The following is a 15,178-nucleotide window of genomic DNA, read 5'->3' as shown; positions in this document are numbered from 1 at the left end:
ATTATGTTTGCAATTAGAAACATTAATAAGCGTATAATGCAAGCATTTTAACTCATTGAATTTTATTAATTTGACTCAGCTCTTCCTTATAGTGTTTGGTCTCATGCAGTCTGTCGATGTGTCTTTCTAAAGCATCATGGAGTGTATGGCTGTGGATCATGTCATGGCTGATGGATTAACAGAGAGCTCAGGATTTGGAGAGGTTAGTTATAAAAAAATTATAGTTTTATAACAAAAATATACCAAGGACTTTAAGTGGACTGGGTATTTGATTGCTGGGTAAGCAATGAAACATAAAATGAACAATTCCAGTCAGGCTGAGGACTGTAGTCCATCAGTCCACATCTTTTATCCCTTGGTCTGCACCTCCCTGGGCTCAAATGAGGTTTCACAGCCTGTGGGGTTTCACACATCCTTTACACTTCTTTCGTGTCTTTGTTGAGTCAATGCACCTTTGATGCTTGGTTAAAGTATGTGTCTCCTAGGAGGATTTATCCTCCTTCCAGGGCTATATGGAATAATCTTCGGTCTTTTCTCCTCTGAACATTTACAACTTGGCCCCACAAGAACCCACACACACCCCCACACCCTTAATTACCTTGTTTCCCTGCAACGCCTGTTCCCTCACTTCCGTGATCGGGACCCGGCGCCGCAGGGTCTTTTTTTAAAGGCTTTTTGGGATGGCTCGGAGGAAACCCTTGCAACCCCCACTCACAATACAGTGAGCTTGGGTGGGGGCACCCCAGCAGGCCCTAGCACCGAATGAGTGATTTGGTCAAACTTTTCGGCCACTCGGAATTTTCAACCAAATCCTGCATTCGGGCTTTTAAGCTCGGTCATTTTGGTCAGTTCCCTGATCAAATGCCCAACACCTGGGAGAAGCAACGGCAGAATTTGCAAGGCCTGGATAAGGTGAGGCTCAGGCATAACAGCGACCTCACTGAACTCTGCCGCATTCGCCATATGCACTGGACTGACATGTAAATGGCTTGGATATGTTATCATCTCTTGACCTCTCTACCCCTGCCCCATCTCATAGCTAGTAGTTTTTCCATTCATGTGTTCTTAATGCCACAGTTCTTAGGGCTTCTGGTCCTTCCCTTCTGTTCCCCTGACTTATGCTTCACCTTTTCCCAATCTTCTAACATTTGTTCTTCCTTCCACTGAGTTTTGCACAGTATTTTTTATGCTTGAATTCTTTCCTCCTTCTACTTCCCTTCTTCTGTCCTCTTCACCATGGTTCTACACGTCACTTCCAGCCTGCTCCTATTATAGTGCTATTAGTCTGTTTCCATCCTCATCATCTTCTGTTTCTTTGTCTCCCGCATTCTCCCGCATTCTTATTTCCTCTATACTCCTTTTCTCCCAACCCCTTCCTTAGTTGATGTTCTTTGTCTTTGGCATCCGTGCCTCCTTACTCTCTTCTCTCTGACGTCTATTTTGTTCTGAGTTTGTCTCTCTTCTCCTCTCTTCTCTATACATCACTATCAAACTATTTTCACCTGCCACCTGCACCGCCTCTTACTTTCTCCCTCACCAACACAATCTGGTTTACTTCCCTTCCTCTAACTCTCTTTCTTCAGCCTCCTTTGTCGGTTTCTGCTCTTCCACACATGTTTCTATCCTTCCTTCTCTGCATTGGCACTGTTTTAATTCAGCAAATCCCCTCAATCAGAGTAAAATGCTGGTGGATCCGTTCCCAGCGTCTGCACACACCGGACCATACTAATATGTGGAGCCCAAAACGAGGTGCATGGAGATTGGCTCTTGAGGTTCTAAGTATTTTTTTAGTCTGTGTGTCTCAATGTGGCTCTGAAGGCCAAACCCTTATAAGGTTGCCACCATATTGTTGCCTACATTGTTGTTGTGTTATCCATCACCTGCCACTCTCCGAGCACTGCTGGCTCCTGACTCCAGTGTCTCTTGACACCAAGAGTGCTACTTCCTCCTGGCACAGGGACGAGAATCCCGCATATCAAATCACTGTTCAAGTATTCAAAGCTGCAGTGCTCCACACTCTCTGAATCCTTCACTGGCCCGCCTGCCCTTGCTTGCAAGTTGCTGATGGTGGTGTGCCTGTGTCCCACAACTACTGGGAACACATCCTTACGACATACATCCTATTGGGAAGTCACACACCTTTCCGATGTGCAGCCTCACCCCCCTCGGATTTTGGTGGGTTTTGAGGGATTGAGACTGAAGACACGGACTTTGTAAGGGGGCATTGCATGTTAGAGTTAGGGTGGCTGGTGAGCACCGTGCAGTAGCAGGATTCAGCAGTATAAGGGATTAAACCTTTTCACTATCAAAAGCATTGGTCTCAGGAGGCCCATTAGTAGGGAGAAGGTCTCTCATTTCCTTTTCCTGCCCTCTCCACCTGGCATCGGTGGTCTGGCCTACAGGGAACGTTGGAAATTTCCCAGTAGGCATCACTTTTGTAGGTACCCTAGTTCTCTGCTTTGCTTATCCCTGCCAACCATTGGAAGTGCTATACATGTTATAGTTCAGTTTTATGTACATTCAAGTACTTTCCATAGCTTTGTAAGGACAAATGTGGTTTACAATTCACTATTTTTTAGGTGTTGCCCTTCCATTGGGGCCTGGCTTCCATGATGGCGAATGTGGATGCTCCATCTCCCTGTGTACACACCCTTCCCATAATGTCCACCCCCCCTGACAAGCCGCGCCCCCTATCTCACAGTGCCTGTGTATGTGGTGTGGAAGTCCTCTGTGGCTGCAGATAGTCAGGGGGTTTGGGGAGTCCTCAGTGTCTCTCCCTCAGGCCCTAATCATGAAGTAGGAAGCATCACCTGTGCCACATACACACATCAGTGTCATCATCCAGCCCAAAACATGTTGTAAGGATCTACTAGTGGGGTGGGGTATAATTTCACCACTGAATACGCTGTTTCATTTGTAGGTCATTTTTCCAGTTCTGGCATAACGTCATGTCATAATGAATAACACATAGATGGCAGCATTATACAGTCTGTACTCAAAACCTGGCAGGCATTTGGGGAATAGCACAGTTAGCTAAAGGGACCCAGCCGAGTCTTGAGAGTGCAATCTTAACTCTGAATCGAAGATGTTTAAATACGCCCTGGGTTCAATCCCTCTCTGATCTCCAATAGCCGCTCCGATAGGACAGCGAATAGAGCGTTTGCTTCTATGCAGAGTCTGCTGACGCAGGTTCGAACCACTGCAGGGCCAAACACAGCCTTTCATGAGCACCACACACCGTGGGTAATAATAAGCAGCGTTCAGTTGCCTGAGGGATTGTAGCACTATATACATGGTAAATTATTAGTATTGCTTCCTTGATGATTGCTGAGGTAGCTGCGTAGGAGAGGCAAAAGAACAGCACCTGCGGAAGCTACTGAAAGGGGGCACTGTAGAATCAAACAACTCTCTTTAGGAAAAGTTGACTTTTCTGGGTCTAAAATGTACTTCTCTCTATACTGTAAGTCTCCTGCATTTGCATTTCAAATCCCTGTTTTGTTTTGTTTCTGCCCCCCACAAGGGAAGGGCTGTTTGCCACAACCAAAAATAGATGCGTATTGAGGGAGAGTCTTATGAGCAATATGTCTAAAAAACAATAATTCCCATTTTCTTAATCAGTCACTTTGAATTGTATGTGAATGTAGAGTGACAATTCTTGTTTGCATTAATAAAATAAGATAACACAAATTGTTCTCGAGCACCTGAGGAAGCCTTCAAACATTCCTTGGTTAAGATGTAGAATTATATGTTAAGATTAATTATTTTGTTTCAACCGTAAGACATTTGTATGGAATTGTAGATCATAACAATTCACATAAAAGCATAAACAATAGTGAAGATACTTGAACACAGCTTCCATGACTCCTCTCTTTTTCAAATTTTGAGGGATTGCCATGCGTGCATGTGAAAGCCCTGTCTTTTTAATTTGTAATAAATAAAATGATGCATGTAATTCCGTTTCTGAAAGGTGTGGGGGCCGACCCCTGATAACCTCAGCCCGAACGGGATCCACCACCTGAGGAACGAGTGCGTGTTGTGTACGTAATCCACGTTTATTGTACAAACATCCAGGCAGCAGTACGATGCTACTGTCTCATCGAACCATATCAATTGATACATTTTTATACATTTTAGCAACAGTTAAGACACTCCCAGATATTGCATTACAAACCACCCCACAAACGTGATTGGACAACACATTTAAAAAGAAGTTATATCTTTTCCCAAATCATTCTTTCTCATTGATCATCAACAATCTTTACAATCATCTTTTGATAGCTTTTGAAGTCTGCCTTTGCTGGGGATTGGCCGTGGTAGGTTGTGACATCATAGCAACATAAAACATTCACATACAACATAATTCATTACTTAGTAACATCTGGCCTAGAGTCCTTTAACCTTAAGTGTGATTGCACATGGTCTGCTCGGGTATCTAGCAATACGAGGAAGGGTTTGAGCAAATAGGTTCTCTTTGAAATACCGACTGCAATCTCATTCACCCTTGCCTCCTGGCTCCTCTTAAGACATTCTAATTTATGCGACCAACACTCCAGCACGTACAGCTTGTAGTTTCGCCCTGAGAAAACTTTGAACACTGGACACCCTGGCCTCAGGCCTCATCCTTATTGCCGTCCCAAACAAATGGTCAAACCGCTCTGCGCGACATCAATACAATGGGCAAGATTAAATCTATTCCTTGAGGAACTGTTAAGCCATAAACCTGTTTTCTGTTCGATGGCAGACCTTCTACTGGATGACTCATTCTTCCTCCATCAACTCCAAAGCCAGCAAAATCAGAATCTCCCAGCTACCTAAAATTCATCATGCAACTTCTGACTGCAAAGTATGAATAAACTCACAAAGCCCAACTACATGCAGATTTATAAATAAATACTCCTTAGTAAAACTCCCTGAATATTATTCCTTCTTTATCACAGAATTTCAGGACAGGCCCCCCCTCCTCATGCACATTGAAACCCTCTCAGTTTCCATGTACATTAGAGCACCCCGTGTGTAGATTGTGTTCATGTTACATTTGCGGTTTTAACATTGGGCTTCATCACGAGTTGCGCGGTAGTCCTTAAAAGCGGCCTTAATGGTATTAGCACATGGAATACCGCTCTGCTCAATCATAACCCAGAAAAATTTCCGCCGGACCCATAAGGGACCGGCATTAATACAGTCAGCATTATCACAGCCAGAGTTATTACAGCCGGCGGTAATACTTCTGTCGAAAAGAAGCGTTATTACAGACCTATCACAACTCCATTCCCAGCGTATTACCACCCAAAAACCAGCCATAAAACAGCTGGACTTAGGAATTACCCTCAGCCTCCAGCTGCAGGTAAATGAACCCAGGTGCCAGGGATAAAGCCACAAGTTCATATCATGTACACCGGAGGGCCACATAAGACCCACCCATGCCCCTAACACACTTTCCAACACCATGCTGCCATTCTCTGCTCGGAGCTTTGACATGCAGTTTAACATGATGCGCCTGGAGCTACAGATGCTGGACAACAGGGCAGGTCACAGTGAGCACAGAGGATGAGGAGTAGGAGACCAGACCGAGCAAGAGTATACCCAAGCCCAGGGTCAGGCTATCGCCCTGGCCCCTCAGTGACACCTAGTTAGTACCGGCTGAATCGGGGGCGACCATCACTGAGCTGCTGGCCACAATAGAAAATGACATTTGTTGCAGGATTGCCATCCTCACAGCCGTGCCCCCACTGATCAAGCTGGTGGCAGTCTTGCAGTTCCTGGGGATTGGCACCTTCCAGCACCCTGTGGCCATGATGCGTGGAATGGCCCAGTCAACATTCAGTGCAGTGCTGGATGCCCTGCTGTGATATGTCAACCTGCACATGGCACTGCCCACCACCCAGGCCCAGGTGAATTACCTCAAGGCACGCTTCTATGCCATCACACAAGTCCCCAATGTTGCTGCAGCCATCGACTGCATTCATGTTGCATTGGGTATGCCCCGATCCCATGAGGCAGTCTTCCGGAACCGCAAGAACTATCACTCAATGAATGTGCAGATGACACTTGGGCCACACCTAATCATCAGCCACTGCGGTGCCCGTTACCCTGGATCCACCTACAACTCCATGATGCTACTCAACAGCACACTGCACAGGAGACAACAGACCTAGATAGTGGGTGAGTGCAAACCCTGCTATAAATGCATGTTTAAGCACAAGTAAAAAAGGGGGGTATAACCACAGTAAGCATTGCATGCCAATATGAGGCACTGTCAGCACCTCTGCAGCACTTGCACCATTTACGGAATGTACCTTTAATGTACTGCAGTGCAGGTCCACAGCCCATCACCCAACAGCGAGTCCACCCAGGGAATGTGTGAAATGAATACCGAGGAGTAAACATGTACATCAACATCACAGAGAGAGTAACCCATTAGTGCATAAAAACATGTATCCACTGTTAAACAAAATTGTTGGTGTAATGAACATTTATCATCATATATTGATACTGGCACATCAAAAGACAAATACCTACTTCCCCTGATCAGCCAGTCATAACAGTAGCCCTATCCTGTTGGACTACATGCATCACTGTTCCAACCATATCCATGGAGCGGTGCAGGTTTAACCCTGGGAACAAGGCTCCTGGTGTCCTTTGCACACTAATAGAAGGGAATGTTACTGTAACTTATTACAAGTCAAAAATGTTAGTTCATGCCTATTTATAATGATTAAAAGTGACCCATGCACTCCCTTACCTGTACTGCTGTGTCCACCTGTGCAACAGCAGCCATCCCATGTGCAGTTAACCATCAACCGCCACAAGACAGCCACCTCAATAACACAGGGTGCATGTACAGGACACATTATGCATTGTATGAATTAGTAAGGACGTACACCGATCACACGTACACATTGCATGGCCCTGTTGCTCACAGGAATGCCCACGGTTACATAATGGCTAAATATTCTGAATCTGCCGACCCATGCATGGTACAAATGCCTAATGTTGTCATTCCACCCCATGCCAATGACCAAAGATGCCTGCAGCTCACCTGGCTGATGAGCCTTGTGCGTGACCCAAGAACACGACAAGACCACGCATAGAACCATGCCCACAGCCGGACATGCATCTGCATCAAGCATACTTTTGGACTATTGAAGGCACGAATCAGGTGCCTGAATCACACTAAGGGGGCCGTCATGTATGTACCGGACAAAGTTGGGAAAATTGTCTTGACATGTGAAATGCTGCAAATTTGCCTCAGGCAGAATGTGCCTCTATCCCCGGCGCAGAGAGACAACCCTCAGGGGATGATGATGACGATGACCATGGGGCCAGAGCCAGGGCTGATACACAGAAGGATGTGGTGAGGGAGTGGAGGCTGGCCCAACAGGCACTGATCGATAATTTATTTTAGCATGATAACCGGACCCAGAACACGACATGCACGTTTTGAATAAAGAGCACTAGTACACAATCATGATTGTCCCTGCATTTTCTCAGATTTGAACAACAGGCTTTAATGCATGTGAAAATAACCCCATCCTCCCCCCCACCAACCAACAACTCCCCAGTACACAGGCCCCCCTCCCCAAACCCACAACCAACACCCCAGCACACAGTATCCCCTCCCCTCAGCCAACCATGTGTCCATGTGATGGCCCCTCAGGCGGACAGTGCACAGTCCATTGACGCACTATGTGGCCACTTCCCATGTGCACTGGATTCGAGGAGAGCGCTGTAGCAGCCTGCACTATGACCTCCACTGTGGGGTTCCTTGTTTAGGCTCCACGATGGGGATGGTGGATGTAGATGGGATGGATGCAGGAATTCGAATTTGCTGCCAGAGGATTTTATTTGTTTCCCGCATTTCTTATGCAAATGCAGAGATCCCTTACCCTCTGCCCAAACCACGTGAGGGATGCTTTGCATGCCTCCACCACCATCCTTTTGCAGGCATTGTCCCTGGCTGTGGTCTTCGTTGCATACCTGATGGCACGGCTGATGGCCTTCACGTGCCTATTGTGTCCTCTGGCAAGGACCTCAGTTCTTAGCTGATGTGTCTCTATCACGTCCAGTTCCGCCATCACAGCAGCCATGGGACCAGTAGGGGGTGTTATGGTGGGGCTGAAATGCCTTGGGGGGGCTGTGCTGCCTGGAGGGGCTGTACTGCCTGGGGAGGTGCTGTACCGCCTGGGGGTTGGGGGGACTGTCCTGCCTGGTGTGGGTGCCTGATGATGAGGCATATAAGTGTTTGGCCTCATCAGCCACCTGGGTGTAGGCACAACCGTGGCATGCCCAGCACTGGGGTCTTGGGCTTTGCGCCTCCACACTTTCATGGTTTGTTGGTGGGATGCTCATTTCCCTCATATGCATGTCTTCAGGTTTTGGGGTCCCCAGCAGCCTGCTGGTCATTGCTGCTTGCTCCTCCTGGGTGGTTGATATTGGGGCCGCTTCAACGGCCTCCTCCTGGTCAGCCCTGGAGGGTTGGGCTGTTGGTTTTTCTCGTGGCCCTGGAGGGTTGTGCCCTTGGTGGTGGCGATACACTGCTGAAGTATGGAGTGGTGGGGTGGGTCTTCGGCCTTAGAGTGCCCTGTCGGCACCTTAGCGGGGTGCTGGTGGAGGGATGGGTGGGCGCTCGATGGGATGGCACCACTTCCTCATCCTCCCTGGAATCCTCAGGTGATACCTGCGTGCCTGTAGGGGACATAGGAGATGGCATTAGGTCACATTTCATCAAGTGTTTTGCCATGCATAACAGTACTTACAGGGGGGGATGCACTGGGAAGTTGGACTCATGCACATGGCCTGACCTGCTTGTATTTTGCAGTGCGTTAGTATATATGAAGACTGGTGCGGGAGGAGGGACACACTTGGGGATGTGGCTTCCCGGTGGTGGCATGGCAGGGGTATATTGCTGGCATAGGCAAAGCTTGCCTGGTAAGCATCTGGTTTACATGGCCAGAAGGTAATGGTGCACTGCTGTACCCACACCATGGCTGTGTGTTGCATGTCACTTGGATGTGTCCCTTGGCTGCCCTCCCCACAGCTCAGGCTCAAATGGGCGGCCTAGGTGCACTGGCACATGGGTGCTATTGTGTGTGTCTGTGGTGGCTCACACACACTGCACCCAGTCAAAATGACCGGCTCATGGATATTCACACTGGGGGATGGTGTGGTGGGATATTCACATTACATTTGGTATTGGGGGGGGGGGGTGACTCAACTTCAGCCTCCTTGGTGGCAGCGTCTACCTCCGCTCCTCCTACTCCCTCTATCCCTGCCATGTCTATGATGCTGCTGCACCGCTCCTCCCATGGCATGAGCTCCGGTGGTGGTGATCCATCTGTGGTTGCCATGCAGTCTCATAGTGCCCTAACACCTCCTCTACAAGGACGTTGAGCTCAGGCTCCATAAAGTTTGGTTTACTGAACCGATCCTGGGCTAACTTGCCCCTTGCACACTCCTGTGATATTTCTTGTGTTTAGTTGCTCAGGATGGCTGCCAGGGGCTCCGATTTTTATTGGATTGTGATTTACAAAATGGCTATTGTGGTAATTCCCATTCCGGTGGCAACGCATTTCGTGCAAGCCATTACCACACGCTATTACTGCATGCTATTATAGCGCAAATTTGGCTGCCAGCAACGCTAGGGCTATTTATGCTGTGGTTTCCGGCGTTAGCACGCTTCGGGCGATATTTGGGTCGAGTGGTATTGGCGTTAATGTGGGGGATGTGTGCGCGTGTCCGCTGACTCATGATAAAGTGGTTTCTGCGTGACTACTCCCGATGTTAACACTAATACCACTTGACTGTAATTATTCCCAGATAACGCCCAACTCATGATGAGACCCATTCTATCTTTCTACTCACCTGTATCAGGGAAGTAATTTCACCAAAATACCGTGGATAGCAAAAGTGACATCACATGACCCTTGACCTCTGATGATGTCATAGGACGTGATGCTATTTGACCCCACCGCCAAGTGACATCACTGGACTTAATGGCAACCCTTGATAAAATAGGAAGCAGCATCAGATTAATTTCCCCTCAGTACACTAAGAATAATATGGTTATGATCACTATAATATGAAATACATTTCATTCAAGAAAGGATCACCATGAGTAGTGTTACTATCAGTGTGTATATGCCCATATTACGAAATTACTGTGAATGCAAGCAGAAGTACAACACAACGACCTGGACTATTGTACATCCCTCAGGCTAAACTGTTAACAGACAGAGCATATTGAAGAGCCTAAACACCAAAGCGCAGACATCCATTGCCTGCCAAGTGTCTGGCCACAGGTGGGAAACAGCAACTGACCAACACAAGTCCAACCAGAAGTCAATCAGAGGCTATACCACCTAATACTTTTACTCATTAACAACCCAAACAGGGATTTTCTTGTCAATAGTGCACTTTGAACCATTGCACAGCAACCCACTCCCGCCAGTCACCCAGAGCTTTAATATCTCCCAACCATTTTCACCACAGGGACCCCACCAGCCACTGCAAGCCGCTAAAGGATCCTCTGTCAACAGCTTCAAATGTCTGGCACCCACGCCCGCCCTCCAAAACCTTACACTCAAATGTGTTGCTCCACCACCTTCATGTTTACACAGTGCCACCCTACAGCAACTTAATCTATAGCATTCTCCAACAACATCAACCTCTGGCAAACTAGCAATGTAAGTCTCCAGTAACCTCCATCAGCACCCAACAGTGTGAGTCACAATTACCCTCCTCAAACATTGTATTTATGCATTCCACTTTCTTACAACACATTACGTCTCAAACACTCTCTCCCAACATCTGTAAGTCACTAGTACAGCATCTTAATGTCTCCAGTACCAGTCTCCATAAAATTGATCCTCAAGCACACACCCCATACGCAGAGCTGTGCCAATGGTTATGAATGATTTGAAACCTTCCAGCTATCACCTTTCTGTTTTGCTTATTTGGTAAGTAATTGCAGGAATTTATTTGTTTTAAAATGTGAACAGTAGCTCCATGACATCACACCTAGAAAAGGCTTATTTTATTATTAAGGTACAGAAAAAAACATGGCAGAGCAGCCCAGAACACAGTGACATTGCCAGCTCATTACAGATAGTCATGCGATTTCACTCTTTTATGCAGAATTTTGTTCTGAAATGAATCCACAGAAAACCAGACATGCAGATCGTAGTACATTGTTTGCCAGAGAAGGTGACCTCCAGGCAGGCTTCAATATTGACTGAATGGTAAGGTAAGAAATTTACTGCTATCAAAGGTGATTAAAAGCTTAGAAACATACCTCAACCCCCACAGGCCTTGATTCTACTGCATATCCTTGTATGTTTAGCCCCGCTATTATGCAGCTACCCCCCACCACTCCTGTTCTGTTATGTTTAATCATATTGCCAAGAAAGCACAACACACAGCAGCTGTCTGCACATACCAGGCTAACAGTAGGAATGGCTCTCTCTGGTTCAAGGGATCTCTGCCAGGTCCCTTGCCTGGCAGTCTAGACAGTGCTCACACAGGGCTTGTGAATGGCAGAAAAGCTTCATTTTGAATTTTCTTTGAAAGGCATCTTGGTTAACTTCATGTGAGCGGCACTATGAGATATCGTGCAGTGACATCATTGCAGTAAGAAGGATGGAAAGGCTAAAAGGTGTCTATAAGCGGGTGCAGGGAGTACACATCCTTGTTAAATTAAACTAGTACACGTAAACAGTTAAAAATAACACTGACAAATTATAAACATAATCTACAGAATGAATGATCGATCATGGATTTAATGATAAAACGGAGAAACACACAGTCTGACCTTTAAGCTCCTGACTCTGCACGAAGGACCCCAACAACAGTGGCTAATCCCCAGCCCGCAAATTATTTTCGGCTCCTTTTGCACGGTATGCAGTCTTTACAACCAAAATGTTATGAAGAATGAACGTGCATCGAACTTTTTATAACGAAACATTTTATGAAGAATGCACTTCGGGGTAAGGTAAAGGGTTAAATATTGTGAGAAAACGGTTGGGGTGTTGGTTTTTCTCGTGGCCCTGGAGGGTTGTGCCCTTGGTGGTGGCGATACACTGCTGAAGTATGGAGTGGTGGGGTGGGTCTTCGGCCTTAGAGTGCCCTGTCGGCACCTTAGCGGGGTGCTGGTGGAGGGATGGGTGGGCGCTCGATGGGATGGCACCACTTCCTCATCCTCCCTGGAATCCTCAGGTGATACCTGCGTGCCTGTAGGGGACATAGGAGATGGCATTAGGTCACATTTCATCAAGTGTTTTGCCATGCATAACAGTACTTACAGGGGGGGATGCACTGGGAAGTTGGACTCATGCACATGGCCTGACCTGCTTGTATTTTGCAGTGCGTTAGTATATATGAAGACTGGTGCGGGAGGAGGGACACACTTGGGGATGTGGCTTCCCGGTGGTGGCATGGCAGGGGTATATTGCTGGCATAGGCAAAGCTTGCCTGGTAAGCATCTGGTTTACATGGCCAGAAGGTAATGGTGCACTGCTGTACCCACACCATGGCTGTGTGTTGCATGTCACTTGGATGTGTCCATTGGCTGCCCTCCCCACAGCTCAGGCTCAAATGGGCGGCCTAGGTGCACTGGCACATGGGTGCTATTGTGTGTGTCTGTGGTGGCTCACACACACTGCACCCAGTCAAAATGACCGGCTCATGGATATTCACACTGGGGGATGGTGTGGTGGGATATTCACATTACATTTGGTATTGGGGGGGGGGGGGTGACTCAACTTCAGCCTCCTTGGTGGCAGCGTCTACCTCCGCTCCTCCTACTCCCTCTATCCCTGCCATGTCTATGATGCTGCTGCACCGCTCCTCCCATGGCATGAGCTCCGGTGGTGGTGATCCATCTGTGGTTGCCATGCAGTCTCATAGTGCCCTAACACCTCCTCTACAAGGACGTTGAGCTCAGGCTCCATAAAGTTTGGTTTACTGAACCGATCCTGGGCTAACTTGCCCCTTGCACACTCCTGTGATATTTCTTGTGTTTAGTTGCTCAGGATGGCTGCCAGGGGCTCCGATTTTTATTGGATTGTGATTTACAAAATGGCTATTGTGGTAATTCCCATTCCGGTGGCAACGCATTTCGTGCAAGCCATTACCACACGCTATTACTGCATGCTATTATAGCGCAAATTTGGCTGCCAGCAACGCTAGGGCTATTTATGCTGTGGTTTCCGGCGTTAGCACGCTTCGGGCGATATTTGGGTCGAGTGGTATTGGCGTTAATGTGGGGGATGTGTGCGCGTGTCCGCTGACTCATGATAAAGTGGTTTCTGCGTGACTACTCCCGATGTTAACACTAATACCACTTGACTGTAATTATTCCCAGATAACGCCCAACTCATGATGAGACCCATTCTATCTTTCTACTCACCTGTATCAGGGAAGTAATTTCACCAAAATACCGTGGATAGCAAAAGTGACATCGCATGACCCTTGACCTCTGATGATGTCATAGGACGTGATGCTATTTGACCCCACCGCCAAGTGACATCACTGGACTTAATGGCAACCCTTGATAAAATAGGAAGCAGCATCAGATTAATTTCCCCTCAGTACACTAAGAATAATATGGTTATGATCACTATAATATGAAATACATTTCATTCAAGAAAGGATCACCATGAGTAGTGTTACTATCAGTGTGTATATGCCCATATTACGAAATTACTGTGAATGCAAGCAGAAGTACAACACAACGACCTGGACTATTGTACATCCCTCAGGCTAAACTGTTAACAGACAGAGCATATTGAAGAGCCTAAACACCAAAGCGCAGACATCCATTGCCTGCCAAGTGTCTGGCCACAGGTGGGAAACAGCAACTGACCAACACAAGTCCAACCAGAAGTCAATCAGAGGCTATACCACCTAATACTTTTACTCATTAACAACCCAAACAGGGATTTTCTTGTCAATAGTGCACTTTGAACCATTGCACAGCAACCCACTCCCGCCAGTCACCCAGAGCTTTAATATCTCCCAACCATTTTCACCACAGGGACCCCACCAGCCACTGCAAGCCGCTAAAGGATCCTCTGTCAACAGCTTCAAATGTCTGGCACCCACGCCCGCCCTCCAAAACCTTACACTCAAATGTGTTGCTCCACCACCTTCATGTTTACACAGTGCCACCCTACAGCAACTTAATCTATAGCATTCTCCAACAACATCAACCTCTGGCAAACTAGCAATGTAAGTCTCCAGTAACCTCCATCAGCACCCAACAGTGTGAGTCACAATTACCCTCCTCAAACATTGTATTTATGCATTCCACTTTCTTACAACACATTACGTCTCAAACACTCTCTCCCAACATCTGTAAGTCACTAGTACAGCATCTTAATGTCTCCAGTACCAGTCTCCATAAAATTGATCCTCAAGCACACACCCCATACGCAGAGCTGTGCCAATGGTTATGAATGATTTGAAACCTTCCAGCTATCACCTTTCTGTTTTGCTTATTTGGTAAGTAATTGCAGGAATTTATTTGTTTTAAAATGTGAACAGTAGCTCCATGACATCACACCTAGAAAAGGCTTATTTTATTATTAAGGTACAGAAAAAAACATGGCAGAGCAGCCCAGAACACAGTGACATTGCCAGCTCATTACAGATAGTCATGCGATTTCACTCTTTTATGCAGAATTTTGTTCTGAAATGAATCCACAGAAAACCAGACATGCAGATCGTAGTACATTGTTTGCCAGAGAAGGTGACCTCCAGGCAGGCTTCAATATTGACTGAATGGTAAGGTAAGAAATTTACTGCTATCAAAGGTGATTAAAAGCTTAGAAACATACCTCAACCCCCACAGGCCTTGATTCTACTGCATATCCTTGTATGTTTAGCCCCGCTATTATGCAGCTACCCCCCACCACTCCTGTTCTGTTATGTTTAATCATATTGCCAAGAAAGCACAACACACAGCAGCTGTCTGCACATACCAGGCTAACAGTAGGAATGGCTCTCTCTGGTTCAAGGGATCTCTGCCAGGTCCCTTGCCTGGCAGTCTAGACAGTGCTCACACAGGGCTTGTGAATGGCAGAAAAGCTTCATTTTGAATTTTCTTTGAAAGGCATCTTGGTTAACTTCATGTGAGCGGCACTATGAGATATCGTGCAGTGACATCATTGCAGTAAGAAGGATG

General features: G+C 46.9%; 1 protein-coding gene across 1 annotated transcript in view; it reads left to right on the top strand.

Annotated features, from left to right (window-relative positions):
* Positions 1-15,178, top strand: part of LOC138466089 (extracellular calcium-sensing receptor-like) — a 137,993-nt gene that overhangs the window by 15,546 nt on the left and 107,269 nt on the right. The gene's annotated exons all lie outside the window — the stretch shown is intronic.

This window comes from Ambystoma mexicanum, chromosome 1p (assembly GCF_040938575.1).
Source record: "Ambystoma mexicanum isolate Mex_15411 chromosome 1p, UKY_AmexF1_1, whole genome shotgun sequence".
Taxonomy (NCBI): Eukaryota; Metazoa; Chordata; class Amphibia; order Caudata; family Ambystomatidae; genus Ambystoma; species Ambystoma mexicanum.
This window is presented reverse-complemented; position numbering and strand designations above follow the sequence as displayed.